This window comes from Glycine max, chromosome 19, assembly GCF_000004515.6.
Source record: "Glycine max cultivar Williams 82 chromosome 19, Glycine_max_v4.0, whole genome shotgun sequence".
In the NCBI taxonomy this organism is placed as follows: domain Eukaryota; kingdom Viridiplantae; phylum Streptophyta; class Magnoliopsida; order Fabales; family Fabaceae; genus Glycine; species Glycine max.
This window is the reverse complement of record NC_038255.2, coordinates 23,009,732-23,037,494: the sequence shown is the minus strand read 5'-3', so window position 1 is coordinate 23,037,494 and position 27,763 is coordinate 23,009,732.

Below are 27,763 nucleotides of genomic sequence, written 5' to 3'. Positions count from 1 at the left end.
CTTCCATATAGGGACCTAGACGAGCTATTCCAACTTTGTATAAGAGTGGATCAACAACTTAAAAGAAAGCCTTCTTCAAAATCTTATGGCTCTCACTCTTATCCAAGGAAGGACCAAGCCCATGGAATTTTGGGGGTTGCACCTTCAAAATCCAAGGAAGATAAGGGTAAGACCATAGAGAAATACACCCCTAAGACTAGTTCCCAAGAAAGGACTAGCAACATTAAATGCTTCAAATGTCTTGGGAGAGGTCACATTGCCTCTCAATGCCCCACAAAGAAAACCATGATCATGAGGGGTCAAGACATTTATAGTAGTCAAGAGGAGAGTACTTCTTGCCCTTCCTCTAGTGGAACTGAAGATGATGTAAGGGGTGAAGAGTCTAGTGAGGAAGTCTACCCCCATGAAGAAGGTGACCTCTTAATGGTTAGAAGGCTCCTCGGAGGTCAATCTTCTGATCTATCTCAATCCCAAAGAGAGAACATCTTTCATACAAGATGCAAAATTTTAAATAAAACTTGTTCTCTCATTGTGGATAGTGGATCTTGTTGCAATTGTTGTAGCACAAGATTAGTTTCCAAGTTGGACCTTGTCATACCCTAATTTCGTCTAGGGACCATTGTTTGATGGAATGCAACCTTCGCTTGACCGCTTCGAGGAACTTGACACCCATCGTTAAGCAATCTGTGAAGTTTCGCGACATGTCGAGAGTCAAAAGGAAACATTATTGCGCAATTTGTAAAGTTCTGTAACATTCCAGAAGCCGAAGAGGGGATGGTTGCGTAATCCTTAAAGTTTTGTGACATTACGGAAAGAAAACAAGTATCGTTACGTAATCCATAAGGTTCCGTAACGTCACGGAAAAAGAATCAACAAAGAAGGGGGGTGAACTTATCAAGATAGGGGTGTAAATAGCAATTCGAATCTAGGCCCTTTTTTGGAAGTTGGGTTGCTTAAGGAGGAAGCAATTGGGTGGCAAGCTCCTCCATATTTTTGAAAAATGGTTTCTGGGGCTTCCATCGCTTCCGTAATACTTCTGTAAAATTTCTGAAAACCTTGGGCAAGCATATTCCACTTAACATTGGTGAAAGGGAAGAGAAAAATAGATGAAAGTTAAGTCATATATGCTTCCGTAAGGCTTCCGTAACTTTTCCATAAATTACGAAAGAAGGTGGGGTGAACTTATCAAGATAGGGGTGTAAATAGAAATTCGAGTCTTGGGTAAGCATATTCAATTTAACATTGGTGAAAGGGAAGAGAAAAAAGATGAAAATCAAATCCGAAACACTTCCATAAGGCTTCCGTAACTTTTTCGTAAAATACGAAAAGGGGGGTGAACTTAGTAATTCGGGTGCGCTTAGAAATCTTCTTCATTAAGTCTCTGGGCGGCAAGCACCTCCCTTTTTTCCTATAAATAGGGGAGGGGAGAGCTGTTTCAAAATGTTCAAGACCCCTTGGCTATGCATTTCGGCTATTTTGGGCAAAAAAACCCGTTTTCGTGAAGAAAAATCGAGTCGAAGTACTTTCGTAACGCCTCCGTAAGAGATTATGTGGAAATTCTTCATCGTTCTTCGTCATTCTTCACCGTTCTTCATCCGTTCTTTGTTCTTCAACGGGTAAGTTTTCGAATCCGAGACTTTCAATTCATTTCTTGTTTTGTGTACTTTCACTTTAATTTCGTTTACTTTCAGTTTTCTTTTCTTCCGTTTTTAACGTGCTTTAACCGTTTATTTAAGCCGTTTTCTCACCTAATAAATGATAAAATGAATTTCAACCAATCATTTGTGTTGTAATCTCGTTTAATCACTGTTAAAACAAAATCTAACCGATCGTTCACGTTGTAACCACGGTTAAACCAAAAAAAGGCAAAATAATAATAAAATAATCAAAATATCCTGAAAAATAATAATATAATAATAAAAAAATATCTTTTAGTAAAATAAACCAAAAAAATCAATCGGACGTTTCTCTTTGGGATTTCTCTTTCTTAATTGAATTGACTAATAACTAAAGTGAAACTAAGGCTAAAATCAACTCGCAAAGTCAAGCTCGTCCACAAAAAATCACTAAAAAGGATTTTAAGGTTCGATACCTCAGTTTTTCTCACCAAGTAAAAATGGGTCATTTTAAGGTCCAACGCCTTAAAAGGACCTCCTTCCAAGTAAAAAGAATCGCTTGATTCACCCTTTAGAAAGAACTACGTAGGTCTGATTTCCTCTTCGATGGAGGGTACGTAGGAGCAAGAGCCCCGCTTTTGTCGACCTCAAAATTAAAAAGAAATAAAAGTTTAGGTACACAATTTCACACAATTCTAAAATTAAGGCTATTGTCCTTTGGGACAAACGTGAGAGGTGGTAATACCTTCCTCAAACGTAAATACAACTCCTGAATCTGGAATGTTCTTCATGATCGGTTTCCTTCGGTTTTTCTGATGTTTTCCACAAATAAACGTTGGTGGCGACTCTGCGCATTTTCCTCCTTTGGAAGACGCACCCGTGAGCCTTCCCTCGCTCGCCCGCAAAAGGGTAGGTTACGACAGACCTCACTATCATTCCTCACCCAAAACCTTATAAACTTCAATGGCTCAATGAACAAAGGGAAATGATAGTTAACCAACAAGTGAAGGTACCTTTCTCCATTGGGACATATAAGGATGAAGTTAATTGTGATATAGTTCCCATGGAGGCAAGGCATATTCTTTTAGGAAGGCCATGGCAATTTTTGATGTAATCCTACCCCGCAAGGATATTGGATAGAAGACTCCAAGAGGATTGGGCTAGAGCTGCTAAAAAAGGCCTTGGGGTTCTCATGAATCCCAGGGTAGATTTCTGAGCCCATGGACCAAGGTTGGGTCCTCTCTTCTTTGTAAATATTAGAATAGATTTTTCCTTCTTTTGGGCCTTGTATTTTGGCCATTCTATTAGTATAGGGTTTTAGCCTTGTATTTCAGGGCATTTTGAGTAGTCTTTGTAGTAGGGATTTTTTTTTGTATTTTCATGTATTTTTTCATAGGGGTGAGCTTAGCTATTATAGGGGGTGTGTAGCTAAGCTCTAGCTTCTCATCTCAAGGAGGTGAGCTTAGCTATTAGAGAGGTGTGTAGCTAAGCTCTAGCTTTTTTAGGAATCTTCTTAACTTGATGGAAGCTTGCTTGTGGAGCTTCTATGGAGGCTGGATCTTTGAGCTTCAATGAGGTCCTTTAATGGTGATCTTCCACCATGGAGATGCAGCAGAAGACAAAGGAGAAGAGGTGAGAGGAGGCACCATCCACTAGGGAATAAGCCATGGAAGAAGGAGCTTCACCACCAAGATGAGCCTTGGATAAGAAGCTTGGAGAGGATGCTTCAATGGAGGAAATGAAAGAGGGAGAGAAAGAGAGAGGGGGGAGCACGAAATTGAAGGAAGAAAAAGGGAGAGAAGTTGAACTTTGAGTTGTGTCTCACAAGACTCTCATTCATCAAAGTTACAACAAGTGTTACACATGCTTCTATTTATAGACTAGGTAGCTTCCTTGAGAAGCTTTCTTGAGAAAACTTCCTTGAGAAGCTTCTTTGAGAAAACTTCCTTGAGAAGCTAGAGCTTAGCTACACACACCCCTTTCATAACTAAGCTCACCTCCTTGAGAAGCTTCCTTAAGAAGATTCCTAAAGAAGCTAGAGCTTAGCTACACACAGCTCTCTAATAGCTAAGCTCACCTCCTTAAGATGAGAAGCTAGAGCTTAGCTACACACCTCCTATAATAGCTAAGCTCACCCCTATGAAAAAATACATGAAAATACAAAAAAAAAAAGTCCCTACTACAAAGACTACTCAAAATGACCTGAAATACAAGGCTAAAACCCTATACTAATAGAATGGCCAAAATACAAGGCCCAAAAGAAGGAAAAATCTATTCTAATATTTACAAAGAAGAGAGGACCCAACCTTGGTCCATGGGCTCAGAAATCTACCCTGGGATTCATGAGAACCCCAAGGCCTTCTTTAGCAGCTCTAGCCTAATCCTCTTGGAGTCTTCTATCCAATACCCTTGTGTGGTAGGATTGCATCATCCCCTACACCTTGGAAAGGATTTGATCTCAAATCCCGAGGTTCTTCATATTCTGGGCTCCTTCCCTCGACACCTGTAAAAAGAATAAAAACATATGTATTAGTGATGTTGGGTATGTTAGAGTAGGGTAAGGTCTGAAAACCCCTTTCATGGACATCTTCCCATGAGGGAACATTGTTCCTCACCAACTCAATGAGTGGTGCTACAAGTATAGAAAAATATGGGACAAACCTTTTGTAAAAGTTTGTTAAGTCATGGTAGCCCTAGATTTCCCTTATACTTGGTGGAGTGGGCCAATCAGGAATGACCTTTATTCTCTTAGGGTCTGTGGGAACCCCTTGACCACTATTTAAAAAATTAAGGAAAGTAATGCAATAAAGCTTACCTTTTTCTATATTTTCGTGTTGATTATTCCTACAAAAAAATACGACAAACCTAAGGTGTCCTATATGAGCATCTAAGTTTGTATTAAAACTAAAAATAAGAACAAACCTACCTAATGGGTCCCTATGTACACACACCATGAAGATGTTAGGTGTACGAGTGATTTTACAAAAGAGGGTTGCACCACTCAAAACATTCATCATACCACCTATTTTAGGGACTTGGTGCCTAATAATACCTATTTTGGGCACCAACAAAGCACAAGGATTTAAGCTCTTGCGAACCAAACCCTCATCCAACAACTTCTTTACTTGAGGAATAAACTCAAGCCCAAGAGGTGTGGCAATGCTAGCAAGTGCCTTTTTACAAAAGAGAAAATGTGGAGGTTGTCTAAGAGGGAAAGTTTCTTTAATGTTTGCCTTTATTGTAAAATGAGTTTCCTTCTTAGCTAAACTCTTGGAGGAGACACTTACCTCCTTACACTTCTCTTTAACCACTAATGGTTGTCCTTCTTCTTGGGGGTAGATTTCTTCACTAGATTCTTCCCCTTTTGCTTTTTCACTTTCACTAGACGAAGGTGAAGTAGTAGCCTCATCTTGGCTACTATAAATGTCTTGGCCCCTCATAATCATGGTTTTTGTGGTGGGCATTGAGAAGTAATGTGTCCTCTTCCAAGACATTTAAAGCACTTTATAGAGCTAGTTTTCTCTTGCATACTAGCCTTAGGGGCTTGCTTTTCTATTGTCTTCCCCTTATCATCTTTGGGCTTAGAAGGTGTCACCCCTAAGATGCCTTGACCTTGGTCTTTCTTTGGATAAGAGTGAGAGCCATAAGATTTTGAAGTAGACTTTTTTTTAAGTTGTTGCTCTACCCTTATTTCTCAATCTAAGTTAGCCTCTACATTGTCCTTCCCATGGAGGTATGAGAGTTTAATGTTAGCCTCTTGAGGCTTTCTTTCCTTTTCTCTTCTATGGGAGTGAGGTCTAAGATGTGACCTATGCCTTCCTTCATAATAGTCACAAAGTTCTTCACTTAGGCTTTTGCAAGAATTATGACTACTATAGGAGGCATGTTTTTCTCTTTTCATTTCTTTCATTATTTTTCTTCTTTCTTCCTCTCTTATTTTCTTTCTTTCATCTTGACTTATTTCTTCCACTCTTTTTTTTCCTTTTTCTTTTCTCTCTTGTTTTTCTTTCCATAACTTGAGGGAACTCAACTCATCTAAGATTCTAGATAAAGGGTCTTTATGACTAGTACCCTCGCCATTAACACTAGATGAATGATGACTCATGTTGGTTTCTAAGTTGTGGTTCTTTCTTGTTGGAGGTTTGAAAACAAAAGGAAAAAGAAACTATGGTTGAAACTAGCCAAAATAAACACTAAAAGAGGTGTGAAAGATAAGGTAAAAAACTAATTGGTAAAAAGAAAGCTACCTAGGCGGTTTGACAATGGAAGGTAAAGGAAATAAGCTATGAAAGTAAGCAAGAAATGTAAACTAGGCGAATCCTAAGAGTGTTTGGATGACCACATTCAAGGTTCCCAACAAAACACTCACTATCCTAAGGAAAATTTGCCAAAAATTATTACACAAATGGAAGTTTGGTAACCTATTGGAGGCTCCCAACACACTTCCAATGAAAGACCTTTTTGTTACAAAATTTGAAAGCAAAACAAATTGCCAATTACAAAATTACAAAAAAAAAATCCTCAATTGTGGTGGCTATTCTCTCTTTAGTGTTTCACTCAATTTGGAGTGCTTCTTAGTCCAATAGCTCTTAAGGTGGTTGGCCCCTTGCTTCTTTACTCAAATTCTTCAAGATATGGCACCAATACTCTTTTCCAATTCCCTATATGGCAACTCACAAGCAAGGAAACAAAGAGACAAGTAATAACCAAAGACAAAAAAAATGAAATGAAAGCTAAACCAATAGAGTTTTAACAAGACAAATTTCCAAGGATTATTCAACAATTAAAGCAATGAAAAGCACAAAAAAAGCAAGCTAGGACTCAAAGAGAAACCTAGAATGGCTCTAGAGTAGAGTAGAAAAACTAAAAAAAAAAGACTCAAGAAACCTCTATTTTTGGCACTTGTTTTCACAATAATTTTCAATTGAAATTTCAGAACTAGGATTGGTATAAAATAGGCACCAATTATAGAGCAAATTTTGAGCCAAAACAACAAGCACACTTTCCTTTCACTTTTTTTTTCCTGGACATTGATTTTTCTGCCAACTTGTGCGATTTTTATTATTTTTTCCTTTAATCCAAATCGCTTGGTTCTTTTTTTATAATTTTGGTCCAGATGTCTAGAAAAGTCAGTAAAACTTTCAGCTCAAAAAACGTAGTGACCAATTCCCAGTAATTTATACAAGTTCGTATGTTCAAGCTGCCAGCACCAGCAATTTCAACCTAGAAATCAAGAGTAGTGTTTATGTTGCTTAAAGCTTGGATAGTTACAATTTGTGTTTGATTATGCTCAATTATCTTGAATAACACAATTCAAGAGAGCTTAAGACTTATTTTGATTCACAAATCCAGCCACAACTCAGCACCACAACTCAACTTCATCATAGGCATCATGTAGGAAACTTAGAAAACAAAAAAAAAGTTCAAGAACAAGAACAAGAAATTTGAACCATAGAAAATCAAATCTAGCTTCTATAGCAAGTTTAATTGGTGGAAAATCTAAAGAATCATGTTAAAAACATTTAGCACAAGACATGTGAGGAGATACATGGAGAAAAAAATGAAGAAACAACAACGGAAGAAAAGGTAAAGCAAAAAATTAATGGAGGTTTAAGGAGCACCTACTTGAAGCTCTTGTGCTCTGATACCACTTGATGGAAGCTTGCTTGTGGAGCTTCTATGGAGGCTGGATCTTTGAGCTTCAATGAGGTCCTTTAATGGTGATTTTCCACCATGGAGATGCAGCGGAAGACAAAGGAGAAGAGGTGAGAGGAGGCACCATCCATTAGGGAATAAGCCATGGAAGAAGGAGCTTCACCACCAAGATGAGCCTTGGATAAGAAGCTTGGAGAGGATGCTTCAATGGAGGAAATGAAAGAGGGAGAGAAAGAGAGAGGGGGGAGCACGAAATTGAAGGAAGAAAAAGGGAGAGAAGTTGAACTTTGAGTTGTGTCTCACAAGACTCTCATTCATCAAAGTTACAACAAGTGTTACACATGCTTCTATTTATAGACTAGGTAGCTTCCTTGAGAAGCTTCTTTGAGAAAACTTCCTTGAGAAGCTAGATCTTAGCTACACACACCCCTTTCATAACTAAGTTCACCTCCTTGAGAAGCTTCCTTAAGAAGATTCCTAAAGAAGCTAGAGCTTAGCTACACACACCTCTCTAATAGCTAAGCTCAACTCCTTGAGATGAGAAGCTAGAGCTTAGATACACACCCCATATAATAGCTAAGCTCACCCCTATGAAAAAATACATGAAAATACAAAAAAAAAGTCCCTACTACAAAGACTGCTCAAAATGCCCTGAAATACAAGGCTAAAACCCTATACTAATAGAATGGCCAAAATACAAGGCCCAAAAGAAGGAAAAATCTATTCTAATATTTACAAAGAAGAGAGCACCCAACCTTGGTCCATGGGCTCAAAAATCTACCCTGGGATTCATGAGAACCCCAAGGCCTTCTTTAGCAGCTCTAGCCCAATCCTCTTGGAGTCTTCTATCCAATACCCTTGCGGGGTAGGATTGCATCAAATTTGATAGGAATATCATTTACAATGGCCTAACTAATGAGATTACCCTCACCCATCTTGGCACTAAATTTGTGTTGCATCCTCAAACACCTTCACAGGTGGCCAAGGATCAACTAACTATGAAAGATAAGAGGGATGGGAAAGAAAAACTAGAAAACCAAAAGAAAAAGAAGGATAGTAAGGCCTTGTCTTTAACGGCCAAGGGGAAGGAAAAAGAGGAAAAGGATTCCTCCAGAATATTGTTAAGAAGGAAAATCATTTTGCAACCAAATGTGAAATCAAAAGAGCACTCCTTCTTAAACAATCTTTCTACCTTCTCCTATCAAGGGAAACATCCCTTAGCACCGCCATACCTCTTGAGCTTGAGGTTATTCCTCAAGTAAAGGAGTTGTTGGATGAGGGTTTGGTTAAATCCTTGTGCTTTGTTGGTGCCCAAAATAAGTATTATGAGGCACCAAATCCCTATGATAGGTGGTACAATGAATGTGTTGAGTGGTGCAACCCTCTTTTGTAAAATCACTCATGCACCCAACATCTTCATGATTTGTGTACATAGGGACTCCTTAGGTAGGTTTGTTCTTATTTTTAGTTTCAATACAAACTTAGGTACTCATATGGGACACCTTAGGTTTGTCATACTTTTTGGTAGGAATAATCAACATAAAAATACAGAAAAAGGTATGTTTTATTGTATTACTTTTGTTAATTTTTTAAATAATGATCAAAGGGTTCCCATAAACCCTAAGAGAATAAAGGTCATTCCTGAGTGGCTCACTCCACCAAGTATAAGAAAAATTTGGGACTTCCATGACTTAACAAACTTTTACAAAAGGTTTGTCCCATATTTTTCTATACTTGTAGCACCACTCGTTGAGTTGGTGAGGAACCTTGTTCCTTCATGGGAAGATGCCCAGGAAATGGGTTTTCAAGTGTTGAGGAAAAAAGCCCAGAGTTTCAAGAACCTTGGGATTTGAGGTCAAATCCTTTTCAAGGGGGAGGGAATGATGCAATCCTACCCCGCAAGGGCATTGGATAGAAGACTCCAAGAAGATTGAGCCAGAGATGCAAGAGAAGGCCCTAGGGTTCTCATGAGCCTTAGGGTAGATTACGGGCCCATGGGCTAAGTATGAGCCCGCTTATCTTTGTACATATTAGATTAATGTTTCATTATTTTTTGGCCTTGTATTTAGGGCTCCATAATATAGGTAAGGTACCCTAGAAATGTAGGATTTTTCAGCCCTTGTATTTTAGGGCACCTAGACTAGTTTTTGTATTAGGGGTAGTTTTGTAATTTCACATGTATTAAGTGAATATTTGATGTGTGTGTTCAGAAATAAATTTAATTGAATTGGGAGAAGCCCAATCCAATTAAATTTTAGAGGGGGAGGTGAGCATTTGCTTGCTACACCCCATTGCCACATCATATAGTCACACTTTGTGCATGTCTTTCATGCTTTATATGCCTCATGACACCTAAGCACACTTAGTGGAGAATCTTGGACTTGATCTTGGATTAGTGGGCTGAAACATAGCTAAAATTCACTCATCATAATTAGTGAAATTTTGGCCCCAAAATTTGGCTCAACAAATTCAATTTCAAATTCAAGTGAAATTTGAATAGAAATTCAAATTTCCCTCCAATTTTGTGTGACACTTAGGCTATAAATAGAGGTCATGTGTGTGCATTTTTTTGGAACTTTGATCATTTGATAATTAAACTTTAGATTTCATATCTCTTTTAGAGGATAAAATTTTGTGCTCTTCTCTTCCTCTCCCTTCATTCATCTCCTTCTTCCTCCAAGCTCTTATCCATGGCCTCCTATGGTGGTGAGCTTCTTCTAGACTCATCTTCTCCATGAAGTGGCATCTCCTCTCTCTCTTCCTTCTCCATTCTACTGCCATTCATCTTCCAAGAAGCAAAGGAATCCATTGATGAAGAAGATTCTAGGCCTACAAGCTCCAATGGAGCTTACATCAGGAAGGTAGAGAAAATTGGGAGGCCAGCGCCTGAGATCGAAGGGCTAGTCATTGCCATAGGATTAAGCCCTTTGATCGGGTGCTCAGTAGTCACCGGCGATCTGGGACTTATATTTGTGCTTGTGGAGAGGTGGCATGGTGAGACCAGTAGCTTCCACCTTCCAGTGGGAGAGCTAACGATCACATTGGATGATGTGTCATCACTCCTCCATCTGTCGATCACAGGCGCCTTGCATAGCTTCGAGCCTCTAGTTATGGAGGAGGCGGTCATCTTGTTGATGGAGTTGCTCGAGGTCTCAGGTCAGGAGGCTAGAGCTGAGACTGCACAGGCACGTAGGGCATATGTACGCCTATTATGGGTATGGGATATCTATCTGAGTAGATGCGAGGCCCGATGGTGGATTATAGCAGCTCGTGCTTATCTCCTCCACTTGGTTGGTTGCACTCTTTTCACTAACAAGAGTGCAACACACGTCCATGTAGTGCATCTGGAGGCTTTTCGAGACCTAGGTGAGAGTGGGAGGTATGCATGGGGAGTTGCCGTGCTGGTGCATATGTATGACCAGCTAAATGAAGCTTCTCAGAGTAGTAGACGACAGATTACTGGGTACATTACTTTATTATAGTCAAATTTTGTGTTTGTAATATGTTAAATTAGATTATGATGTAAATATATTTTTTTTATGTGTATTTGACATTGATCTATGTTCATCTGATGTTTCTAGTGTTGGATATATTAGCACTTTCCTAGTGTTCATGACTGCGTCACTGACGATCCGTATGATGAGACATCCCCACGTGCCTATCGGTGGCTTACGACAAAGGCTTATATCAAGGGATTACGAGCACCGGTGTACCAGACATGTTTAGATGCTTTGACGATCATTGACATGTGCTGGATGCCCTATGGTGACCACCGATGAGTCAGGGGGTTTGAGCTCATTTCGTGCTTCTAGGGCCAAGTTAGATGGGGTCCTATTGTGGTCACAGTTCGACCAGATAGGGTGGTACGACAGTTCGAGTACGTTCAGACCATTCCTCCATCGTCTGTTAGTGCCTCCTTGTCATATGAGGATATCGACGACAGGTGGATGCATTACGAGGACCATATAGCAGATGCGGGTGAGATTTTTGTTGTGCTTGGGCAGGTATCAGCAGATTACATGGAGTGGTTCTTCCAGATATCTCATTCGTTCGTCACACCCACACAGGCAGGTGATGAGCCCAGACATCCACCTGCCCCACAACATGAGGAATACGTCGAGTCAAGTATCCCGGAGGTTTTAGTGGGAGCAGACGTTGGACCATCACAGGCACCTGCAATGGTAAGATTAGTTGCTTTAATGTTTTATTTTATAAATTGTGGTTTATTTTAAATGTTGTAATAAATGTGTTTTTATGAATGTCATAGGATGGTTGTGAAGCGATCGCAGAAAGGTTGGAGCGTGTGCTTAACCTAAGGATGGTCACTGAAGACACAGAGTTACATGAGATCGTGGAAGATTGCCTCAGGATCGCTAGGGGGCTGACAACTCAAATGGAAATGTTAGGGCGCAATGAAGACAATGCACAGATCATTGATAGATCATTTTATGTCTTATATTTGACAATATTTTTGTATTTGTTACATTATTTTGGTTATAACTTTTATTGAAATTATTTGTTACATTATTTTATTTTTTGTGCACTCTATATGACACACCTTCTAGAATTGATAAAATTAATAAATAATAATATGATGATCAAATTATCTTAAAAAGAAATATAAAAAATTTAACGTAAAAAAGTATACAATATAAATAAAATAAAAAGTGTATTATTCTAACTTGTAAGTAATTTAAGATTATAGTAATTTAAAATAAAAAAAATTGCATATGTTTCATTGCAACTTTGAAAGAATTATAGTAATTTTTATGTATTTGTGAATGCTAAAATTTAATATTGTCAAATAGTAAATTTAAGAATTGATAAAATTAATAAATAATAATATGATGATCAAATTATTTTAAAAAGAAATATAAAAAATTTAACGTAAAAAAGTATACAATAGAAATAAAATAAAAAAAGGTGTATTATTCTAACTTGTAAGTAATTTAAGATTATAGTAATTTAAAATATAAAAAAAATTACATATGTTTCATTGCAACTTTGAAAGAATTATAGTAATTTTTATGTATTTGTGAATGCTAAAATTTAATATCAAACTAGTAAATTTATATATGTTTCAGTTGCAGTACAATACATATTTATTCATATTTTTGTTTTTGTGGTTCCTTTAGATGAAATTCGCGTTGAGCATTAAACTATCCTTGAGATGAAATTGACTTTGCTAAGTAAATATTTAGAAAACACATTCTAATCTGCATTGAATCATGGGTAAACCAAATAGTGGAAATAATTATTGAACAGGTACTGAACAAATATTGAACAACTTAGGTGAAAAACTAGTGAACAAGTTATCAAATTCAAACATTACACTCACTTCAATATGCTGGAATGAAATAAAATTTGCATGAAAAACTCGAAAATAAAACTTGCATTCAATCCTGTAATGACGTAGTCATGTCGTCTTCCATTTCCATAACCTGTTTAGTAAAAACAGCTAAAATTTCTATTGGTCCAAATTGTTTCCAATAGTTAGACTGTACTAAGACCTTCAGCACATCATCGTTAGTTTTCAGCTCAATAATTTCAAATTTGATAACTTTGTCTGAATACTCAAAATGACCTGGTTGTCGAAAAAATAATCGTCTTACCGTTTGTGATTCATGAATCCATGAGGGGGAATCCCTTGAGGTGAAACTTGTTTTATCAAATCCTTCAATTCATCGATGGTAAATCCTGAAGGAATGTCAAAAAATTTTGGATTTTTTCCTGTGAACGTGTTCGCTTCCGGCAAGTGCACCGGATCGCGCAAGTAGTATAAAATGGTAAGAACCGAATATCGAACTCTCGGGGAACTTGTGTTACTTGGTAAAGCTATTTCAGTGAATAGGTGTCTAGTGTGAAAAGAGATGAGTTTACTATGAACAGGTGTGTAAACTAACTATTAAAAGGGAAAAATCACATGAGAAATGATGCGTAAAAACAAGTAGACGACACGTTGGTCTTCCTAATAGGTGCCTGGTGTTAGAAGGATATTCTCTACTTAACAATGCTCATGCGTTCTATGGTGTCTCCTGAAATGCTAAACCCCGATTCCTCATGGTAGTCTAGTCTAATCCTGATCAAACCTCGTCCGCAGATTCCTCTTGCTAGACTAAACTTGGCCAGGACTGCATTAAGACAAACATAAAACAACTAGGTTACCGTACCCCGATTCCTCGTGAAAATACGACAAACTAGCCTTGTCCTATCAAGTTCTAAGAATCAGACCAGTTTCCACTGTTGAATGATCCTAAAAACACATGCATCTATGTGATCAAGGCAAAAGCATGGTAGAATGAAGTTCTGATACCACAGTGAACACACAAAACATCATTAAATAGATAAAAAGATATTTACATCAAGTACTTGCAAGGAAGATCCAACAGAGGATTTAGCTTTCCATAATTGGGAAGCTTCCTTTACAGCAAAGAGAAGAGAATGAAAGATTTCATAAATACAAGTAGTGGGGATGTCTCCCCCACCTCTAGGACCTCACAATTACTCACAAACTCATCTTAAGCTTTCAGGACAGCTTCCTCTCACAGCTCTGGTCTCTGCAGATCTTCACACAACAAATTCTCTCAAACTCTCTGGAACTTGGACCTTTCTCTCTCTAGAACTCTCCAATTATGCATAAGCTTCAAGAAAAGGCCAAACTCCCCTCAAAAGTTTGATTTTAGGCTTAAATAGGTGGATCTGTTCGTGCTTGTGCGCTTAGCGCAATTCTGAACCGCTTAGCGCGCATTAGTGAATTTCGACTAAGCGCGGCTTTTCTCGCTCAGCGGATGGACTAAAGTGGTGCGTTTAGCAGGATGACCCTTCGCTCAGTGAACATGCACAACTCATCCATCTTTCAGATTCTTCCTCGCGCTTAGCCGAGCAATGTTGCGCTCAGCGGATGGCTCGCTAAGCCAGCAGATTGGCTTAGCGAGAGGGTGAAAATCAACACTTCAAAACTTGTCTAATTAACCTGAAATTGAGAGAAAAATGATTATTAAACACACAAAATGGAAGTACTAAGTATTTATTACCTATCTTTAACAAAAAGTAATTTCAACACTACAAAATACCCATAGATTGGAGGAGTTTGATACAATTTACATAAGTTTTATACACAAAAGTTAGTTGTATTCACCGACTAACAGAACGCGTAACCTACAAAGTTATTTTGGCATTTCATGCTCTACCTCCCGTTATAATACAGAAGTGCATCATGAGTAGGGGTCATAGCGCCTTCAAGTAAGTTTAATATTTCATCTGGTGTTCTACCAATGGTGCATAATAACTCAATCGAACCAACACACGAAAATTGATGATTACACATTAAAATTGTGTTGACATCGTCATCATTTTTCAATTGCATACATTGAAAGCGAATTTGGTTACCTGTATCTGTGAATGGCTGCCGGTAGTAAATTTCATCCAAAAATTGTTTGTCGGTTAGTTGAAGGGTATTGTGTATTCTGGTTTTTAGTGTTGCAAAATCACAAGTGTTTGGTACTCGAATGGCTACTGGAGTGGAAGTTTGAAAATAAACACCACTATCATTGTGAATCATCGATCCATTTGGAAAAATGAAACCCAAACTTGAGTTCACAATCATCTGACTGCTAGTTTCTCCTAAAAATGTCATACTTTGTTGTAAGAATTGGGAGAGAACGTCTGATTTTTTAGCGTGTTGTCGTGTCTCATATATATAGATGGTTTTCACCAACATTGCTTCAATTTTTTTTATAAAAAAATAGAGACGCGTGCAGATGTTTCATGTTTGTGTTTCCAACTAAACCAATATGGTGTCATTCAAGCAGTCAATGTGTTATCAAGTCAGTCAATGTCGTGTCACGCTCAAACTTTAATACGCATGAACTTGACTATGTGTTGTCAATTCTGACAACAATGTATCATACATGTGTAATTGATTTTAGTTGCATAAACTAATTTATTTCTTAACGCAACAATTACTTAATAATTAAGGATAAACGTCTAACAATAAATTATATCGCATAATGAATAAAATTAGATAAACAAGTGTCACAGTCCATAAAAACGATGCATGTTCAGTCTTCATTTAGGTTGACATAGTCTCTTTTCAACACCTTTAAGCTATCGTACTGCTGCATTCTACTAATATATGGAGTTGGTCACTGCTTTGCCTGAGGTTGACAATTCCTAGACCACAACAATGCGAGAGGCGGTAAAGGACAACGATCTTTCAAATAAACCTGTTGTACGTGAACAAACATTATTAACTCAAATGAACAAAAATTATTGCATAAATCTAAAAATGAGACTAACTATATTCAATGTACCTGAACAAAATGACTTCCAAACATGTGACCGACACATATCATGCGGTACACAGAAGAATCTGGTGGTGGTTGACTTCTTAGAGGAAAAAATGTCATGCTTTGTTGTCGGGACAACGATACAAGGATTACATTATACCTTAATGCAATGACATATCCCATCTCCATTATATCCACCCACTTGTCGACACTAACCTGAATCAAACAAACATACACATGTAAGTTATTTAAAGTTTGTTCTTAAAAAGAACAAACCTGAACAACATACCTTGGAAAACCCATCAACAAGTAGGGATAGGCTTAATTCTTCAAATCTCTTTGTGCCACCGAAGAGGTTGATGTAGTTATGCGACCATTTGCTAAGTTCTTTAATCAATTCGTTGCACACCAACAACCAAGAATCTTCGCCCATACCTAATAAATCGGCAATGGACCGATATCCACAGTTACAATCCGCTTTCACATCCACAATGTCGTGAATGAAACCCTATATAAATGGCTCAAATTGATACAACATCGAGATGATCCTTGTTGGATTCGGCGGGTCAGAAGATGATGCACTAAGTTTCACTGAAGAGTTGCTGCTTTGAACAGAATGAAAAGCATCAACATACTCCCAATAAGACGGATCACGCTTTGTGGATCTTTGGCTTCTGTTCATCGATTTCTTCGATGCTCCTTTGGTGTTGACCTTTGTCGGAGGAGGACACAGAGTTTTGATCAGGGTATGAAATTTCTCGAAGTTTACTCTTGAGAGTAACTTTACCACCAGCATCAAGTTCCTCAGATCTTTTAGATATGGTCTCAATCTCTTCCTTGATGGTGACTTCGGCCTCACACAACACTTGGTCTAAAAAACTAAGTCTCCTCCAAAACATATGGATTGAATCGAGCGGGATACTGCCAACAACATACCTAGATAGCTCACATGCACAAGGAAGACCATGCGTGCTTCTCATCACACAACCACAAGAAAAAGGATTGTTGCCAGCATGATGTACACGCTCAAACTCAGCAACAATCTTATTTAAAGCGTACCTTGAAACCATTCCAAGAAGCCTCTTGTATAAGGTTTTTTTTAAATACATGTCCAACCACATGTGTGCTTGTTTCAAAGGATGTTTTAATTTGGGTGTGCTGCAGCGTGATCATGTTGTTCATGGCATCCCAAACACCACACAGGTCTCCAAGGCTATTATGTAACACTCTTTTTAAAGCTCAATGAGCAGATCCAACCCTACATTTGAAATAGACAAAAAACAGTAAACATATACATCAATTAAATTCCATGAATTAATAAACATTACTATAAAAAATGAAACATTTTAATACCTGTTTGTTGTTGTGTTGCCTAGGTGCATGACCTTATTCGTCCAGGCTGTAATGAATTTTTCCTTGTGTAGGATAATCCATGTTTCGTTATCATAGTCAATGAACATTGGCCAAGGTGAACAAGCCATTTGAAACTTCTAAAGGCACTCAGGGAACTCCTGTTCAGAAGGACAATCAACATGAGTACCCCAGTTATTCATGACATACTCCCAGGCATTTTTTTGACCGATTAAAGATTTGCATTTGGCCTTGACATTCTTGTCAATGTGAAACCTGCACAACAAGTTTGTACATTTGGATAATACAGTTTTCACTGCATTCATCAATGTTAGGTCTTTGTCAGTAACAATAACTATAGGGAGGCGATCATGTCTTAAAAATAGACCTCAAAACCGTTCCAAAGCCCATACGACATTATTAACATGTTCACCCTCCAGATATGCAAACCCAGCAGAGAATGTCATGTCCGTTGGTGTCATCCCAACAAAGTCAAGTAGTGGGAGTCTGTACCTATTTGTTTTGTAGGTAATGTTTATGAAAAACACCTAATGACATGCATAGCATAACTTCACTGCATTTGGGTGACACCAAAACAGATCACGTACCACAACTTCATCCTTCAATCTATGCCAATGAATGTATTGATCACATTCAAGAAGCTTCATTAGATGTTGCATTTCAGTATCACATCCTCTAATGGAAGAACGATATGCACTTCTTGCATTATAAATTTGTTTGATTGTGGTGCTACTGTTGGAATTGCGCTCCTTCAACATTAGCAAGATGTTTCTTGGTTTCACCATCGACTTTGTCATATCAGCAATAATATTCTTCTCATCCTTAGTCAATCGTCCAGTGTATGGATGTCCAACTAAGGACTTGGCCAATTCATTATTGTTAATCCCACAGATCAACTTCACCATCCAACCTTCCTCTCCATGCACTGGTTTCCCATGAAGCTTGAAGGGACAACCACATTTCCTACTCCCAGTGTCTCTTCTAACAAATTCTTTCTTCCTACACTTATACTGACCACTCCTTTCACAACCAATTAACACAAATGAAGTTCTTCCTCTACTACCAGTATGTGTGTCAGACCTCATAATGATTACAACAAATCCGTTTTCATGGGCAACCGTTCGAGCCCATAGCAAAACATCATCTCGGGTACCAAAGACCTACAACACAACCTTGTTAGTCGATGAATACGACTAACTTTTGTGTATAAAACTTGTATAAATTGTATCAAACTCTTTCAATTTATGGTTATTTTGTAGTGTTATAAGTATTTTCTGTTAAGTATAGGTAATAAATACTTAGTACTTCCATTTTGTGTGTTTAATAACCATTTTCTCTCAATTTTAGGTTAATTAGGCAAGCTTTGGAAAGTGTTGTTTTTCACCTTCTCGCTAAGCCAATCTGCTGGCTTAGCGAGCGTCTGCTAAGCGCAACACTCATGGGCTAAGCGTGAGGAAGACTCTAGAAGAAGATGAGTTGTACAGGTTCGCTAAGTGCACCGCTTCATCTCACTAAGTGCACTGCTTCAGTTCATCCGCTAAGCGAGAAAGACACGCGCTAAGCCAAAATTCACTAATGTGCGCTAAGCGGTCCATAAGTGTGCTAAGCGCACGAGCACGAACAAGGACACCTATTTAAGCCTGAAATCAGATTTTAAAGAGGGAGTTTGGAATGGGATTCAAAGCTTTGCATGTCTAGGGTTTCTAGAGAGAGAAAGGTCCAAGTTCCATACAGTTTTGAGAGATTTTGCTGTGTGAAGATCTGCAAGACCGAAGCTTGAAGCAGGAGCCGGTTTGAGAGCTTGAGATGAGTTTGTGAGTGATTGTGAGATCCTAGAGGTGAAGGAGACATCCTCACCACTTGTATTTTTGCAATCTTTCATCTTGTTCTTCTCTTTGTTGTAAAGAAGGCTTCCTGGTATGGAAAGCTAAATCCTCTGTTGGATCTTCCCTGTAGGTACCTGATGTAAATATATTTCTATTTATTTAATGATGTTTTGTGTGTTCTCTGTGCTATCTGTTTTTCATTCCAGCATGCCTTTACCTTGATCACGTAGATGCATGCTTTGTTAGGGTCATTCAACAGTGGAAACTAGTCTGACTCTAAAGTCCTTGATAGCACAGGGCTAAGTTGTCGTACTATCACGAGGAATCGGGGTACGATAAGTTAGTTTTGTATGTGTGTCTTAATGTGGACCTGGTTGAGTTTAGTCCTACAAGAGGAATCTGCAGACGATGCTTGATCAGGATTAGGCTAAACTATCATAAGGAATCGGGGTTTAGTATCTCAGGAGACACCATAAGAACACATGAGCATTGTTAGATAGAGAATATCTTTTCAGCATGAGACACCTATTAGGAAGACCAACATGTTTCTACTTGTTTTTACGCCTCACTTCTCTCGCGTGATTTTCTTTCTTTTTGCACAAGATAGTTTATACACCTATTCATATTCACACTTACCTTTACACATCAGACACCTATTTGCTGAAATAGCTTACCAAATAACACAAGTTTCCCAAGAGTTCGATACTCGATTCTTACCGTTTTATACTACTTGTGCGATCCGGTGCACTTGCCGAAACCACGAACAAGTTTTTGGCGCCGTTGCCGGGGAACTTCTTTTTATTTGGGAAGTTAGTTCGCTTTAAGGTGTCTATTCTTTATTTGTTATTCTTTGATTGTTTTTGTGAATATTTGTTCTTAATTCCTATTTGTCTTTTCTTGTTAAAATGGATAACCATTGTTCTATTTGTATTGTATATGCATAGATCTCCCACAGGCAATTTAGTTCCTCTAGAGTTAGAAATTGAGGCTACATTGTGAAGGAAGAGGGCCGAGAGGAGAAGGAAACTTCTGCAAGACAAAACAGTTGCATCCATTCTTGAGGAGAAGACTCATTTCTCTGACTTATTATCACCTGATTCACCATCATCAAGGGAATCTGCCACTCAATTACCTGAAGTCATTACCATGGCAGAAGAGCATGACCAGAGGATTACCCTTGAGGATTACTCAAGCAGTTTAGTACCATAATTTTTCACCAGCATTGCACGTCCTGAAGTGCAAGGTAACAACATCAACTACCCACATTCCTTAATTCATTTAATACAGGGGAACTTATTTCAAGGATTACCTAATGAAGACCCCTATGCACACTTGGCAACATTCATTGAAATATGCAACACTGTTAAGATTGTCGGTGTACCAGACGAAGCCATTAGGCTCAACCTTTTCACATTCTCATTGGCAGGAGAAGCCAAGAGGTGGCTCCACTCATTCAAAGGTAATAGTCTAAAAACCTGGGAAGAAGTTGTTGAAAAGTTCCTAAAGAAATACTTCCCAGAGTCCAAGACTACGGAAGGGAAAGATGCAATCTCTTCATTTCATTAGTTTCCTGATGAATCTTTGAGTGAAGCATTGGAGAGGTTCAAAGGATTGTTGAGAAGAACTCCCACTCATGGGTTTTTCGAGCCAATCCAATTGAATATGTTTATAGATGGGCTGAGACCACAAACCAAGCAACTGTTAGATGCTTCTGTAGGGGGAAAGATAAAACTGAAGACCTCGGAAGAAGCAACTGAGCTAATTGAGAACATGTCAGCTAGTGATCATGACATTCTACGAGATAGAACCCATCAACCCACAAAGAAAAGCTTGATAGAGCTATCATCACATGACGCTTTATTGGCATAGAACAAGTTGCTTTCTAAGAAACTTGAGATTTTAACAGAAACACTCGGTAAGCTGCCAACTAAGTTATCTATGGGTCAACCTACGCATTCTTCTGTTTTGCAGGTTACAGGTTGTACAATCTGTGGTGACGCTCATAAAGCAGGCCAATGTATTCCAACTGAAGAAAACACTCAAGAAATTCATTATATGGGAAATCAACAGCGACAAGGGTATACTCAAGGAGGATTTTCAGGCTTCCAGCAGGGTCCCTATAATCAAATAGGCCAGAGTTCAACAAAGACCAGAGTGGGCCTTCAAACAGGCCAATCCAACAAGGACCTAACATATTCCAAAGGACTACTAAGATGGAGGAGACCTTGACTCAGTTTATGCAGGTAACAATGTCAAATCATAACAGCACTGAGTCAGCACTGAAGAACCTTGAGGTCCAGGTGGGACAACTGGCCAAGCAAATAGCTGACAAGTCATCCAACAATTTTATGGCAAATACAAAACAAAATCCCAAGGAAGAATGCAAAGCTGTGATGACAAGGAGTAAAAGGTTTGTGGAGGCTGAGGATGAGGATAGTTGTCGCAACGTGCCCTTTGCGGGCGAGCGAGGGCGAGGCTCACGGGTGCGCTTTCCAAAGGAGGAAAGATGCGCGGAGTCGCCACCAACGTTTATTTGTGGAAAACGTCGGGAAAACCGAAGGAAACCGGTCAAAATGAAAATTCTAAGTTCGGGAGTTGTATTTACGTTTGAGGAAGGTATTAGCACCTCTCACGTTTGTCTCAAAGGACAACAGCCTATTTTTTAGAATTGTGGAAATTGTGTTGCCTTAACTTTATTTCTTTTTTATTATTTGAGGTCGACAAAAGCGGGGCTTTTGCTCCTACGTACCCTCCATCAAAGAGGAAATCAGACCTACGTAGTTCTTCCTTATGCGTGAATCAAGTGATTCTTTTTACTTGAAGGGTGACCATTTTAAGGCGTTGGACCTTAAAAATGATCCATTTTACTTAGTAAGAAACTGAAATGATAAACTTTCAAAACCCTATTTTTGTGGACGAGCTTGACTAGGCGAGTTGATTTTAGCCTTAGTTTCGCTTTACTTATTAGTCAATTCAATTAAGAATGAGAAATCCCAAAGAGAAAACGTCCGATTTATTTTTCGCTTTATTTTACTAAAAAGGTATTTTTTTATTATTATATTATTATTTTACCTCTTTTTTTATTTCCAACGTGGTTACGGCACGACCGAACGGTCGAAATTCATTTTAACAGAAATTAACGGATGATAAAATTCAAATGATCGGTGGGAATTTATTTTATTTTTAGATTAGGCGAGAAACGACTTAAATAAATGACTGAAGCACGTTAAAAGGGGGTACGGAAAGTAAATGAAAACGAGAATAAAAATACATGAAAAAAAAATGTGGACCACCACGGGTACATAGAATGAATTGAAAAGCTCGATTTGGAAACTTACCCGTTGAAGAACGAAGAACGGATGAAGAACGGTGAATAACGGAGGAAAACCTTCACGGATTTGCTTACGGAAACCTCTCGGAAGCGTTACGGAAGCACCTCGGCTTGGATTTTCTTCACGGAAACAATTTTTTTCACCCAAAACAGCTGAAATACCTCACCAGGGGCATCCCGGGTCCTTAGAACAGCCCCCTTCAGCCTATTTATAGGAAAAAGGGGGAGGAGGTTGCCACCCAGCTCGCCTGGAAGCAATCCAGCTTAAAAAAACATTCTGGAAGCCCAATTCAAAATTTTGAAATTGCTATTTGTACCCCCCCCCCAATTTTGATAACTTACAGAAGCATATAGGAATTGATTTTCTTCTTTTTTTCTCTTCCGTCTCACCCGTATTAAGTTAATTATGCTTATTTAGGGTTATGGGAATTTTACGGAATCATTACGGGTGTCCCAGAAGCCCTGGAATCCCATTTTTCAACAAAACGGGGGGTGTGGTGGCTACCTACCTCGCCCAGGCGAGCTAGGTTGCTTCAACCTTAAGCAAGAAATTGCCCAGAAATCTCTAGAAGGGCCCAGATTCGAAAATTACTATTTGCACCCCCCATTTTACTAAATACACCCACCTTTACCTTTTTTGGTAATTCTTTTTCCGTAACGTTACGAAACTTTACGAATTTCATAACGATACTTATTTTCCTTCCGCAAGGTTATGAATCCTTACGGATTATGTATTTACTCCTTTTTAGCTTTCGAAGAAGTTACGGAAACTAACGGACTACGCAAAAACACCTCTTTTCGATTTCTGCCACATTACGGAATTTCACGGATCGCGTAAGCCTGCTTCCTTTTGATTTCTGACACGTCTCGGGACTTCATCTTTTGTGCAACAAAGGACGCCAAGTAATCTCAAAGCGGCTAACCAAAGGTTGCATGTCATCAAGTAATAATCCCCGGACGAAATTAGGGTATGACAGTTGCCCCTCTTTACTTACCTTTTATCGAAGATAAGAGGAAAGCAAAGATAAGACACTGATTACGTCCGTCTGGCCCTTTCCGTGATTAATCCATGACGACTCTCGTCTCTACTCCTTCTTTTTCTTTTCTGCACAACACAATACAAACAACAACAAGAACAACAAAAATAATATACACATACACATATACACATGTTTGGCGAAGGAACCGATCCGGAAAAAAACAGAAGAACATATTTCCCAGTCACCAGAGGCTTCGCGCTGGATAATGGAGGACACATGAACAGCGCTAGGCAATGACATTCATGGGGCTCCAAAAAAGAGGTGGAGAATGGAGGATCGCCTTGCGGGTCCGCACTTAGGCAATCATGAAACACAACTCCAAACTTGAAGGTGGAGGACACATGAACAGCACTAGGCAATAACATTCATGGGGCTCCAAAAAGTGTTGAGAATGGAGAATTGCACTAAGCAATCACTACGCATGGCTCCAAACTCGAAGGTGGAGGACGCATGAACGAAAACGCAATTCATGGGGCTCCGAAAAAGGGTTGAGAATGGAGAATTGCACTAAGCAATCACTACGCATGGTTCTAAACTCGAAGGTGGAGGACGCATGAACGAAAACGCAATTCATGGGGCTCCGAAAAAGGGTTGAGAATGGAGAATTGCACTAAACAATCACTACGCATGGCTCCAAACTCGAAAGTGGAGGACACATGAACGAAAACGCAATTCATGGGGCTCCGAAAAAGGGTTGAGAATGGAGAATTGCTCTAAGCAATCACTACGCATGGCTCCAAACTCGAAGGTGGAGGACGCATGAACGAAAACGCAATTCATGGGGCTCCGAAAAAGGGTTGAGAATGGAGAATTGCACTAAGCAATCACTACGCATGGCTCCAAACTCGAAAGTGGAGGACACATGAACGAAAACGCAATTCATGGGGCTCCGAAAAAGAGTTGAGAATGGAGAATTGCACTAAGCAATCACTACGCATGGCTCCAAACTCGAAGGTGGAGGACGCATGAACGAAAACGCCATTCATGGGGCTCCGAAAAAGGGTTGAGAATGGAGAATTGCCCTAAGCAATCACTACGCATGGTTCCAAACTCGAAGGTGGCGGACGCATGAACGAAAACGCAATTCATGGGGCTCCGAAAAAGGGTTGAGAATGGAGAATTTGCCTAAGCAATCACTACGCATGGTTCTAAACTCGAAGGTGGAGGACGCATGAACGAAAACGCAATTCATGGGGCTCCGAAAAAGGGTTGAGAATGGAGAATTGCACTAAACAATCACTACGCATGGCTCCAAACTCGAAAGTGGAGGACACATGAACGAAAACGCAATTCATGGGGCTCCGAAAAAGGGTTGAGAATGGAGAATTGCTCTAAGCAATCACTACGCATGGCTCCAAACTCGAAGGTGGAGGACGCATGAACGAAAACGCAATTCATGGGGCTCCGAAAAAGGGTTGAGAATAGAGAATTGCACTAAGCAATCACTACGCATGGCTCCAAACTCGAAAGTGGAGGACACATGAACGAAAACGCAATTCATGGGGCTCCGAAAAAGAGTTGAGAATGGAGAATTGCACTAAGCAATCACTACACATGGCTCCAAACTCGAAGGTGGAGGACGCATGAACGAAAACGCAATTCATGGGGCTCCGAAAAAGGGTTGAGAATAGAGAATTGCACTAAGCAATCACTACGCATGGCTCCAAACTCGAAGGTGGAGGACGCATGAACGAAAACGCAATTCATGGGGCTCCGAAAAAGGGTTGAGAATGGAGAATTGCACTAAGCAATCACTACGCATGGCTCCAAACTCGAAGGTGGAGGACACATGACCGAAAACACAATTCATGGGGCTCCGAAAAAGGGTTGAGAATGGAGAATTGCACTAAGCAACCACTACGCATGGCTCCAAACTCGAAGGTGGAGGACACATGAACGAAAACGCAATTCATGGGGCTCCGAAAAAGGGTTGAGAATGGAGAATTGCACTAAGCAATCACTACGCATGGCTCCAAACTCGAAGGTGGAGGACACATGAACGAAAACCCAATTCATGGGGCTCCAAAAAAGGGTTGAGAATGGAGAATTGCACTAAGCAATCACTACGCATGGCTCCAAACTCGAAGGTGGAGGACACATGAACGAAAACGCAATTCATGGGGCTCCGAAAAAGGGTTGAGAATGGAGAATTGCACTAAGCAATCACTACGCATGGCTCCAAACTCGAAGGTGGAGGACACATGAACGAAAACCCAATTCATGGGGCTCCAAAAAAGGGTTGAGAATGGAGAATTGCACTAAGCAATCACTACGCATGGCTCCAAACTCGAAGGTGGAGGACACATGAACGAAAACGCAATTCATGGGGCTCCGAAAAAGGGTTGAGAATGGAGAATTGCACTAAGCAATCACTACGCATGGCTCCAAACTCGAAGGTGGAGGACACATGAACTAAAAGGCAATTCATGGGGCTCCGAAAAAAGATTGAGAATGGAGAATTTGATGCAAGCTCCATTGGAGCTTGTAGGCCTAGGATCTTCTTCATCAATGGATTCCTTTGCTTCTTGGAAAATAAATGGCAGCGGAATGGAGAAGGAAGAGAGAGAGAGGAGACGCCACTTCAAGGAGAAGATGAGTCTAGAAGAAGCTCACCACCATAGGAGGCCATGGATAAGAGCTTGGGGAAAGAAGGAGATGAATGAAGGGAGAGGGAGAGAAGAGCACGAAATTTTGTGCTCTAAGAGAGCTCTGAACTTTGAAGTTTAATATTCAAGTGATCAAAGTTGAAAAAAATGCACACACATGACCTCTATTTATAGCCTAAGTGTCACACAAAATTGGAGGGAAATTCAAATTTCACTTGAATTTGAAATTGAATTTGTGGAGCCAAACTTTGGACCCAAAATTTCACTAATTATGATTAGTGAATTTTAGTTATGGTTCAGCCCACTAATCCAAGATCAATTCCAAGATTCTCCACTAAGTGTGCTTAGGTGTCATGAGGCATGAAAAGCATGAAGGACATGCACAAAGTGTGACTATATGATGTGGCAATGGGGTGTAGTAAGCAAATGCTCACCTCCCCCTCTAAAATTTAATTGGATTGGGCTTCTACCCATTCAATTAAATTTATTTCCAACGACACACATCAAATATCCACTTAGTGCATGTGAAATTACAAAACTACCCCTAATACAAAAACTAGTCTAGGTGCCCTAAAATTCAAGGGATGAAAATTCCTATATTTCTAGGGTACCCTACCTACATTATGGAACCCTAAATACAAGGCCCAAAAATAATGAAACCTTAATCTAATATTTACAAAGATAAGTGGGCTCGTACTTAGCCCATGGGCCCGAAATCTACCCTAAGGCTCATAAGAACCCTAGGGCCTTTTCTTGCATCTCTGGCCCAATCAACTTGGAGTTTTCTATTCAATGCCCTTGCGGGGTAGGATTGCATCATTATTGCACTAAGCAATCACTACGCATGGCTCCAAACTCGTGGGTGGAGGACACATGAACGAAAACGCAATTCATGGGGCTCCGAAAAAAAGATTGAGAATGGAGAATTGCACTAAGCAATCACTACGCATGGCTCCAAACTCGAAGGTGGAGAACACATGAACGAAAACGCAATTCATGGGGCTCCAAAAAAGGGTTGAGAATGGAGAATTGCACTAAGCAATCACTACGCATGGCTCCAAACTCAAAGGTGGAGGACACATGAACGAAAACACAATTCATGGGTCTCCGAAAAAGGGTTGAGAATGGAGAATTGCACTAAGCAATCACTATGCATGGCTCCAAACTCGAAGGTGGAGGACACATGAACGAAAACGCAATTCATGGGGCTCCGAAAAAGGGTTGAGAATGGAGAATTGCACTAAGCAATCACTACGCATGGCTCCAAACTCGTGGGTGGAGGACGCATGAACGAAAACGCAATTCATGGGGCTCCGAAAAAGGGTTGAGAATGGAGAATTGCACTAAGCAATCACTACGCATGGCTCCAAACTCGAAGGTGGGAGGACATATGAACGAAAACGCAATTCATGGGGCTCCGAAAAAGGGTTGAGAATGGAGAATTGCACTAAGCAATCACTACGGCATGGCTCCAAACTCGAAGGTGGAGGACACATGAACGAAAACCCAATTCATGGGGCTCCAAAAAGGGGTTGAGAATGGAGAATTGCACTAAGCAATCACTACGCATGGCTCCAAACTCGAAGGTGGAGGACACATGAACGAAAACCCAATTCATGGGGCTCCAAAAAAGGGTTGAGAATGGAGAATTGCACTAAGCAATCACTACGCATGGCTCCAAACTCGAAGGTGGAGGACACATGAACGAAAATGCAATTCGTGGGGCTCCGAAAAACGGTTGAGAATGGAGAATTGCACTAAGCAATCACTACGCATGGCTCCAAACTCAAAGGTGGAGGACACATGAACGAAAACGCAATTCATGGGGCTCCGAAAATATTGAGAATGGAGAATTGCACTAAGCAATCACTACGCATGGCTCCAAACTCGAAAGTGGAGGACACATGAACGAAAATGCAATTCATGGGGCTCCGAAAAAGGGTTGAGAATGGAGAATTGCACTAAGCAATCACTACGCATGGCTCCAAACTCGAAGGTGGAGGACGCATGAACGAAAACGCAATTCACGG